Source organism: Danio rerio, chromosome 8 (assembly GCF_052040795.2).
Source record: "Danio rerio strain M-AB ecotype USA chromosome 8, GRCz13ab, whole genome shotgun sequence".
Lineage (NCBI taxonomy): Eukaryota > Metazoa > Chordata > Actinopteri > Cypriniformes > Danionidae > Danio > Danio rerio.
Window position 1 is genome coordinate 48,898,352 of NC_141028.1, and position 10,876 is coordinate 48,909,227.

Below are 10,876 nucleotides of genomic sequence, written 5' to 3' on the forward strand. Positions count from 1 at the left end.
AAGCAGAGCTGTGCCCAGTCGGTACCTGGATCAGAGATTACATAGGAAAGCTAGGTTGCTGCTGAAAGTGGTGTTAATGAATCCAGGAGGGGGTGCTCAACCTGCCGTCTGTGTGGATCCTAATGCCCCAGTATATTGATGGGGACTACTGCTTAGTGAGTAAGTTCTTTTAGATGAGATGATGAACAGAGGTCCTGACTCTTTGTGGTCATTAAAAATCCAAATTTGCCCATTGGCCCCTGTCCATCATGGCCTCCTAACCATCCCCATATGATAATCTCCTCTCCACCAATCAGCTGGTGTGTGGTGTGCAATCTGGTGCAATATTGTTGTCGTTGCATCATCCACGTGGATGCTAAACAATGGTGGGGGATGAGGAGATTTCCCTATTGTGTACAGCGCTTTGAGTGTCTAGAAAAGTGCTATATAAATGAGGAATTGTAATTACAATTAAAATATAAAGCTGATCAATCAGTTCTTGTCATGTGACTCGCAGTGTGGTCCCACCATTTTAAAGATTTTTTCAATAGTGTGTGCCTGGAAGGTGCATGTAACTCCCTATATGAATGCACAAGCCACAAGCTTCCATTGAAAAAAACAAACTTGCCTGCGGAAAACATGCAATATTTGAATGGGCGCCCTCATTTGCGATTTCCAGCAGTTGATCTTCTTGCATGCTAGCTTTTGGGTTAAATTTTTGCTCTCAAAGTACTGAGATGTAACAGAGAGAATGCGGTCATTTAAAAAAAAAAAATTATTTAAAAAAAAATAAAAGATCATTCAGACTCAAATAATAAATAAAACAGAAATAATAAATGATTTCCTCTGTGGTCCGGTACCAATTGATCCACAGAACGGTACCGGTCCGCAGCCCAGGGTTTGGGGACAAGGTTTTAAGTAGGTAAACACTGTGAAGGGATACTGGGACAGAAATGAACCCTACTTGTGAATGAATCCAATTGTGAATGATATAATGACTCATCTGAAAAGTTTCTTGTTGCCACCTACTGGTATAACAACGTAACACTGCAGAACAGCTTTTTATCAGCCACCTCAGCTGCATCAGAAATCTCATACTACTTGTGTAGGTACTACATTTGAATTTAAAATTTACAACTGTTAAAATATATGTTTTATATAATAAAGTGAGCGGTATGAATGCAATTCAGATGTACTACATCCACTATATTGTCATTATTACCTGATTGCCATTCACAAATTCTCCTGTGTGCCCTCATGGCATAGTAAAGTGTCCGTACTATGAATTTTGACATACCATAGAGCAGGAAAGTACGCAATTTAAGACATATCGTTTGATGCTAATAAGCATAACACAGTGTTTTAATCATTTGTTTATTAATCTAAGCAAATAGGAATTGTTTTGACAGTGATTGTTTTGTAAATGTACCCTTAAATGATATAAAAAATCAAGTGTCATTGGATAGACATTACTTTTTTTGGTATCATATTTATAGCATATTTTTATCTTATTCTTAATATCATCGATTCCATACTTTCTATCTCCAGTCAAAAATATTATGTCTGGGCTGTATAATCAGGGAAAGCCCTACTTTGGCAATCGCGTCTGCAAACAGACAGTCTCACCCAGCGTTCCTGCTTTCTCTCTATAACAGGAAGTTCAGTTGCAGCCTTCTGGAATGTCCTGTCTCTCTCCTCTATTTTTCTTTTCTTTTTGTCTTCCTGGCTGGATCGGAGTTGTCTGTGGGAGAGAGCGGTGCATGCTGGGAGAGTCATGTGCCATATGTAAACATTGAAGGAGCTGTTTATATGTTCCACACATGGGCTGGTGAGTCTTGTCTGATCCTCAAAGGCTTCTGGGTCTTCTGCTGCCCCTGACTCCAGCTACTCATCTTTTAACACCAGTGGCCAAGGAAAACAGCAGTGCAGCCAAGCAAAGCCAGGCAGACTGCACCTCAGAGCTATTTTCCACATCCACTGTGTAGCCAGACAAAATACTGTACAGAGGTATTGAGTCCCGTCATCCAAGAGAATGATTTGTGCACTAAGGCAGGCAAGAGGACTACGGTGAGATTGACGAAAGAATCAATCAATGTGCTGTCATTCCTTTTCCTAGATAATCTGCACTCCCAGCGTGGAGTCATTGGGGAAGGGGAAACACCTGAAAACATCTACTTCTACGCATTTAAGGTATGAATGGTGTTTTTTAATCAAATGAGCAACCCGCATGAGTTACACCACATCACACTCATTAATAAATTACGTTTAGTAGTGTAAGTGGGTACTGTTTTTAAATACTATGAATTTGTACATATACTGTAGCAGAAAAGTATGATATTTTGGACATACCATGTGATGCTAGTATACTGTTACAGTTACTGTAAACTGTATTGTTCCCTAGTGGGGCAATTTGTTCCAAATTTACTATGACTTGTATTTTATTACACAAAATATTTCATGTTTTGTCTGGTCAACTTCGTTTCATTTGTAAATATACATCCTATCCTGTCATTTAGACCTGCAACACATTCCAAAATAAGTTGGAACAGGAGCAATTCAGAGCTAATAATCAGGTAAATTGGTTTAATAATGATTTGAAACAGGTAATGTTAACAAGTTATTGTAATTATGATTTGTTACAAAAGCAGCATCCAAGAAAGGTTTCGTCCTTTGGGAGTAAAGATGGGCCGAGGATTTCCAGTTTTCCAATGAGAAAATTATTGAAATGTTTAAAAACAATTTGGAAATTTGAAGACATTTGGATATTTCACATGTAATAGTGCATAAAAAAATAAAATATTTAAAGAATCTGGAGGAATTTCAGTGTGTAGAGGACAAGGGTGAAAGCCTAAGCTGAACAACTTTGATCTCCAATCCCCCAGGCAGCACTACATCAAGAATCGTCATTCATCTATAAGCGATATCATCACATGGACTACTTTGGCAAACCTTTGTTGAGTACCACAATGCGTAGTTACATTCACAAATGCCAGATAAAACTGTACTGTGCCAAAAGGTTGCCCTATGTTAACAGTGTCCAGAAGCGTTGTCGACTTCTCTGGTCTTGGTGGCATCTGGGATGGACCATTACACTGTAAAGTGTACTGTGGTCAAATGAATCAGTATTTCAGGTATTGTTTTGGGGAGAAATGGACACTTTGTGCTCTGGACCAAAGAAGAAAATAATCATCCAGACTGTCATGGAATGGGGTTGTGTCAGTGCCACTGGCAAAGGCAACTTACACTTCTGTGAAGGCACCATTAATGCTGAAAAGTACATTGAGATTTTGAAGCACAATATGCTGCCTTCTTTATTAGGGACGCCCTGCATATTTTAGACAATACAAAACCACATTCTGCACACGTTACAAAGTCCTGGCTGTGGAGTAAGAGGATAGAGATACTTGACTGGCCTCTCTGCAGTCCTGATCTGTCTCCAATTGAGAATGTGTGGTGCATTTTGAAGCACAAAATGTGACAACAAAGATCCTGTACTGTTGCCAATCTTAAGACTTGCTCGCAGAAAGAATTGGACAAAATTACACCTGAAACACTACATCACTTGGTGTCGTCAGTCCCTAAACATCTTTGAAGTGTTGTGAAAAGGAATAGCAAAATTACAGAGTGAATGCTTTACTGTTCCAAGTTTTTTTTTTTTTCAAATGCGTTACAAGAATCAAAATTGGAAACATGTTTATTGCATTTAAAAACAACAATAATCCCAAGGAACACATTAAATTAAAGTCAAAGTACGTTTAGAAATCTCTAGTTTCCTTTTTTTTTTTTGTATTTACGTTTTCCATACTGTCCATTTTTCTGGTGTAGGGTTGTACAATGTAATCCTACCAAAAACGTAATTTGGACAACTTTAAAGTTTATTTAATCACTATTTATATATATTCTTTGCACCCTCAGATCCCCCATTTTAAAATAGTTGTATCTCCAGCCAAATATTATCATATTCTTACAAACTATCCATCAGTGGAAAGCTTATTTATTCAGCTTTCAGATAATGTACACATTTCAATTTTCAAAAACAGACGATTATGACTGGTCCATGGTCACATATATAAATGCATTCGCAAATCTGAGGCTTTTCAAAGACAGATGTTTTCTCTAATCATGAAAAGGTTTGGCATTGTATTGACATGCCATTTAAAATCACATGAAATCTGCGTTTTGAAGCAAAATGAGTTGACAGCCACTGTACAACATCCCATCCCTCAAACTTGAAAATGATTGTTTTGACGAATGTACCTGTCATTTCTGTATTCCAGCCCAAACCTTCGACATTTAAAGGTCAGGTTCATCCTATCCAAAAGCCCACTTACAGTACTGCACACGCATCTGCAACTCATTTTGTGAAGTGCACATTTGTTGAAAGACATCAACAACGGTTGACTCTGGTCCTTCATCAGTAGTTACAGCACCGGTTACAACTTGATTGAAAAATGAACCAACAATCATCTGACTGCCACTTTACCAATCTAACCGCTAGCAAACAGCCCTTCAGCAGCCACTCACTCAAACCTTCATGGCCTCCGAGACACTCCATTAACCCCAGATATTCATCTCTCACGCTCCCCGATGATCATCTGTCTGTTAAATGGATGTTGACTGAGCCAAACTAAGACCTGCGCGTCTGTTCAGCATAGCACAGCCTTACCATACATCCTAGTATATCCACTCCTGGTTCAACACCCGCTATCCCCTTTCAAGGAGAAGCAGAGCTGACCACAAGTTGCCCCACCACACAGACCCAGCTGCCTCAGAGGAGTAACCAAATATCCTGCAGGATTTCTGGGTTAATGCCTCCAGTGGGAGAGCGTCTCCAAAACTGCTCCCAAAGACAGTGTGATGAAACTTCTCAAGGGGGATTTTAGAATGTAATTAATAGAGAAACATCCATGCAAATGGTTTAATGGCTCATGGAAATTAGTGGAGTTAAATATGTCTTAGGCAAAGAAGTGGTAGACAGTTTCACCACTATGTTAGTACAGCAAGTGAATCTATTATTGTCATGTGAATTGTTTATTTGTTGGATAACAGTACTAAATTTTATTCTGGTATAGTATACTCTTGAAAATAAAGGTTATTAAGGTGTGTTTACCAATGTCTCCATATCATTTTCGTTTGCTTAAATAACATTTAACACTTTTACAGGGTCCCCGCGGGGTTTTAAAAAGCGTTAAAAAGTCTTAAATTAAAAAAATTGAAATTTATGGCTTTAAAAAGTCTTAAATTTGCTGTTCTAGGTCTTAAATATTTTTGCACAGGTCCTTTTTTTGCGATGTCAATGTAACGCTACATCTAATGCTCATTTAAATTCTTTTTGTTGTTGTTGCTAGGTTTTTGGGGTGTTGTAGTTCTTTATTTCACTAGTCCAATTGTAATTTGCGATATTACAACTACAAAAAGGTCAACTTGCAATAGCCAATCTGCTTTCTGATATGAAACTCAGTGCACGTGGCGAATGTGACATCATCTCTGTGTTTGCAAAAGTTCGCTTTGAATGTGCGCGACATGATTTCGGCTGGCAGAGTATGCCGTTATTTCACTGACAAATGTCTCAAACGCAGTTTTATAAGTTGGGATCGCTGTAATACGAGAGATCGAATCTCTGCTCATGCACCGGTTTCCTTTGTTCATGGACAAAACTGCTTGCGAGCTCTCAAAACACTGGCTGCTCACGTGCGAATGATCTGCTCTCGCTCCGTCGGACTCCTTTCGTGCTTTTGCTCTCCAGAGATGCTTCAGCATACTCAGTGGCGTAGTGCAAAATGCGGAGGGCCCCCTGCAGGGATCACTGACGGGGCCCCCTGATGAAGGGGAGGGGGGAGGGGGTGGGGGCTGTGAGAGAAAACACGGGGAAGCGATCACAAATTGAGGAGCGGGGAAGGGAGGCGGGGTGGAGCGACAACGCGGGGAAGCCTTCACAAACTGAGGAGCGATCAAAAACCGAAAGCGGCGAGAGCGTCAAAGTAGCCAGAAGACATTCATTTTTAAAGAGAGCCGGCGGCGAGAAACAGCGCGGCGCGTCTTCTCCTGTGTGGGCGTCGAGGAGAGTTGAAATCAAGTCAACTTTATGGTATGAGCTATGATGCGGTTCGGCGGCAAGCAATCAGAAAGAAGTAGTCCACCGCTTGAGAGGTGTTCAGAGAACACAGACCTCTGAACTTTGGTTCTGACCACAGTTGTTTTAAATTATTAAAAATCGTTACGATGCGGGGCCCCTTAATCATGCTGGGCCCCCCCTGTGGTGCGTGCCCTGCGGGCCCGTCCACTACGCCACTGAGCATACACTGTAGTATTAAGAATAGTGAACAATTACCACAACAGAGTAATTGAAGTACTTTCCTATACTTTACAAAACACTGTACAGCAGACACTAGTTCACTTTATTTTAGCGATAAAATGGGATTGATAGTGGGATTTATTTGAAGAGTGAATAGTAGAGTAGGCTATAATACCTAATGAAGTTTTTACCTATTTTCTATCACAGTTACATTTCTGCTTGCCAGAACAACCAATTATTCCTGGCTAGAAATTGCAACAGCTATGGGAAAGGAGGAAAGTTTTTGTAAAACTTTGGAAAAACCTGAGGGATAAGTTTGTTAAAACAACAAAAAAGAGGCCCCCAAAAACATCTTCAATGATAATGATTATCTTTTTATTCGTCTGATTTTACTTTCTGGTTTTTTTGGACCGCCCCCTGTCATTTAAAAAAAATATCTCAATGGTGAACGGGTCAAGTATAAAAGCCTTAATCCGTTTCGTGAGTTGTGCGATGCGGTGCCAGGTGAAAGTATAAATCTGCATTAAGATGTTTGTTTTTTCTGTAGTTCAATAGTGCATTTAACCTGACTTTAGTACTGTTCACTTTAAATAACTTTATTTTACCCCTAATTTTGTGCTTTTACATTTTCTCTCGCGTGTTTTTGATATTGCGATACATTTCTTAAATTTAATACTTAATGGTCTTAAAAAGGTTGTAAAAAGTCTTAAATTTTACATTATGATGTCTGCAGAGACCCTTTTTTAATTATTAAGAAAATTATTTTTTTTTGTCTTAGTGTCTAGACCACTTTTAACATCTAAAGAACATTTCTTTTAAATAATTGTGTGTGTAATGGAAAGGTTATTTGAATAGAATTGATACAATTGATACCAATACAAACCTTTATTTTTAAGAGTGTAACAGTATTCAGAAATAACAATTTGTCACTCTTTGGCTTCTTTTTGCATTTGTTCACTGAGAAGACAACACTGTTGTCAAACCATACCAAGTGATCACAGAACAGTGGCACTTTAGCAAAATGTGTCTGCAAGGATAGTTTTTTTTTTTTAAATAATGTAGTCCAGAGATATTGTCTTGGACACAGATACTAGGAGATCAGCAAAGTGTAATTTTGTTGTTGGTCAGTTATTGTCCAAACAGAAAGTGACATAGGCTTAATCCCAATTTTACTTCTTTGCCCTTCCCTTTACCCCTACCCCTCGTTTTGCGCATTCAATTGGCTGTCCCAATTCTTTTTAGCCTAAAGGCGTGGGGCTAAGGGGAAGGTCTAGCCCTTAAACAGAATCTTTTCAGGACCACGCTCAAAACCAATGGGTAAGAAAATTTCCCTGAATATTCGATCTACAACGGCAGCATGGCCACACACAAAAGTCAGGAGATGCACAAATTTGTATTTTTTTGTCATTATTATGAATTTTAAGACAAACAAGCACATGTTCTAATTTATTTACAACCGTGTTTGTGTTTTACCGTCATGCTTAAAAAAAAAAAAAAACTCTAAAAATAAAACAGATACATTTCGCTATCTATAATACCTAATAATAACTAATATATAGTAGAACCACAACATTCTTTCACATACGATAAATTTCGCTATCTATAATACCTAATAGTAACTACTGTACAGTAGAACCACAACATACTTTCACACCCGACACTAGATGACACTCGAACACTCAGTGACAAAACTCTAGTAGGTGGATAATGTTAATAATGGATAATGTGGATAACATTAAATAATGTTAATGTTGTTTTTTACGTTTACAGGAATATGGCCATGGTGTAAATGCACATTATATTGCCACATTATATCAATATGATGACATGATATATGTCTTCAGTGATTTCCTGAAGATAAATACCAAGGAAAAAAAACGCAACTGGAATAAGTACAGCAGTCGTTATCATTGATCTCATATGAAGCAAGAGAATGTGATGACATAAAATGACATCTGAGAGTGTTGTAATGCTGTCCCTTTTTACTTTACATTCTGTTTCAAGGGCCAAGAAGAAGAGGTAGGGGTACAACAATAGAATTGGGATTGGGCCATTCAGTATGGTGGCAGTTGTGGCCTAAAGGTCAGAGTCAAACTTGTAACCCAGAGGTTGTGGATTTAAATTTCGGTACCAACAGATTGTAAGTGTAGTAATCAATACCACAACTAAGGTGAGACCCTTAAGCATGGCACTGAACTCCCAACTATTCCCCAGACACCACAGCAAAAATGGCTTCACTGCTCTGTGTGTGTGCTCTGAGTATTGGAAACCTCTTTTCCCTTTTGTGAAAATATTTTTGCCCCACCTCTACTATAATTGTCATGCTGGTGTTGTTTTTTTAATTAGTGCCAAATAAAGAAAATCTGGGTATACTTAGGCATAGTATACTAAAAATAGTTCAGTTTTTAGTTCAGTACATGGAAATGACCATACCCTGAAGACAACACAGAGTGTTAAGTTGGTCATGGGCTATTTGTTAGCACACCCTCAACAATTGCATGTGCTTTAGGTAACTAGACCTGAATGAGCAGCCGAGCAAAGTCATCAGTCCACAAGTTGATTAATATGTTTTCCCAGTGTTTGATTGGCCACATTTCACAGTAGAATTACAACAATGACACATTCCCTTCCTTATTTTTAAGCTTCTCTAAAGTTACAATAAACTTACCATTTGTGTGGAACTCTTACTTTGAAAATGGGAGACTCAGCAATGTCACATTTAATAAAGCCAAAACCAGCCACAACAGATTGCTTGTCTAAAGGCAAAATGCAGGATATATAGATTATACATTTATTCAGCACCACCCGAAAAGGCATAAGATATATGCATGCCATACCTGTCAACATTAAGATGTAAAAATAAGGGCAAAAAAAACCCCACACCGCAAAAAAAAAAACCTAATTTGACAGATGACAGAGGAGTCACTTTAAAAATGCACACATCTTTAAAAATCAACATTCATTGAAAGAAGCATTCAATTGCTTTCCTAACTGCTTATGCTTATTTATGACTAAATTGTTGTGTTTAAAAAAAAACATCAAGATCCACATAATTACATTTTTATGTGTATATGTCTGTTCAAACATGCACCCAAAACCCAGAGTGTTCACTTTTGCTCCGCTTCTAATTGCATGTTCAGAATTTGTTTGGGAAACAGGGTCTATTTATTACTATGGAGCGCGTTTGACAGTCATACACAGCTTACATGAACTATTTTGAGGATTTTAGGGAATTGCGTTGCTTTATATTTATTTCAAAGTGTTTTTATGCCTAAATTAAATGGAAGCACAGAACAAATTCAGAGCAAGGGGTGTCCCCTGGTGGTTCGGTGGTATGGGTTATGTGCAGTATAGGGAAGATTGGCTCTTTACTGTTTACTGCTTTGATTGAAAATACAGGAGAAATATGGGGAAATACCTTTACAGTACTATAGTAGGATAGTATTGTGAAACACGGGAGAATCACAGAAAAATACGGGAGGGTTGACAGGTATGGTGCATGCGTGGATGTGTATGTGTGTGCCATCAAAAATACTAAATGATAAAGAATATGGTAGCCTCCAGAAAAACTGTTTAACAAACAGCCTTACTAAACTTACTACCAATTAATTGGGGGTACAATATAGACAAACCTAGACTCAAAAAAAAAAAAAAATACATGAAATGAGCTATAACAACACAATTCTTGAGATTCATTGGTCCAACTTAATTTTTTATGTTCAATTCACATAAATTTCTTAAAATTGTTAAGTTAACTTAATCGATTTGTGTTAGGACAGCATAAATGAATTGTGAGAAACCCTGCTTTTTTTTTTTTTTTTTACAGTGCATAACGACTGTCTTAGTTTAATAGTTTTTTTTTTTTTTAAGAATGGTCGTGTTTTTACATGTTTTGACCAAATTTAACTTTTATTTTTCAAATTTTAATATGGTCAAACAGATTTTGCTAATAGGATATTATTCTATTTGCAGAGTTTTATCTAATATCACAGTTTGTTGCACTGCATAAATTAGTTAGAGTTAGTTACAAATAAGAAAAATAACAAGGTGTACCTAGAAGTAGCAATAAATCTCAACTATAAAATTACATACAATAAATATAACCTTTCAGTATTTCCTCTTTTCTACCAAATGTATGTATTGGAGAGTTCCCTGTTCTAAAGACATTGGACATAGCAGTAAGGAACTCATCACCTACAAACCATAAAATCTGCTAATCGTCATGAACAGTTTATTATCACTTATAAGTACACGAGCTAGAATTTCATCAGGAAGTGAGGTTCATTTCCTCTTAATTTGATGGAGGCCACAAACCTGCAGGTCTGACTGAAAAAGGTTTCATAAAAGGGGCTTGTTTTAACTTTCCTCCATTTGACTGACAGCTCGTCACAAACCCTTGCTTCTCACATTTATCAAACTGCTGCTGTAATTCTCCCAACAGCTTACCATCAAACAAGCTCAAGGCAGCTGGGACAAAACCCATGAAGCAGTATATAGCCAGTAGAAAATAAACACTGTAAATTTTCCCTGCCTGTTTGTGAGCGTGCATTCAAAGTGAACAATCAGAGCTTTGTGATAATATTTTTTCTTCTTTTTTTTTCC

At 37.8% G+C, this 10,876-nt stretch overlaps 1 long non-coding RNA gene across 1 annotated transcript; it reads right to left on the reverse strand.

Annotated features, from left to right (window-relative positions):
* Positions 1-1,255: 1,255 nt before the first annotated feature.
* LOC147842825 (uncharacterized) lies at positions 1,256-6,304 on the reverse strand. Its single transcript, XR_015498668.1, has 3 exons — positions 5,288-6,304; positions 4,022-5,215; positions 1,256-3,744 (listed from the first exon to the last, which is right to left on the reverse strand). It is a non-coding gene; the product is annotated as an uncharacterized LOC147842825 (long non-coding RNA).
* Positions 6,305-10,876: the final 4,572 nt, after the last annotated feature.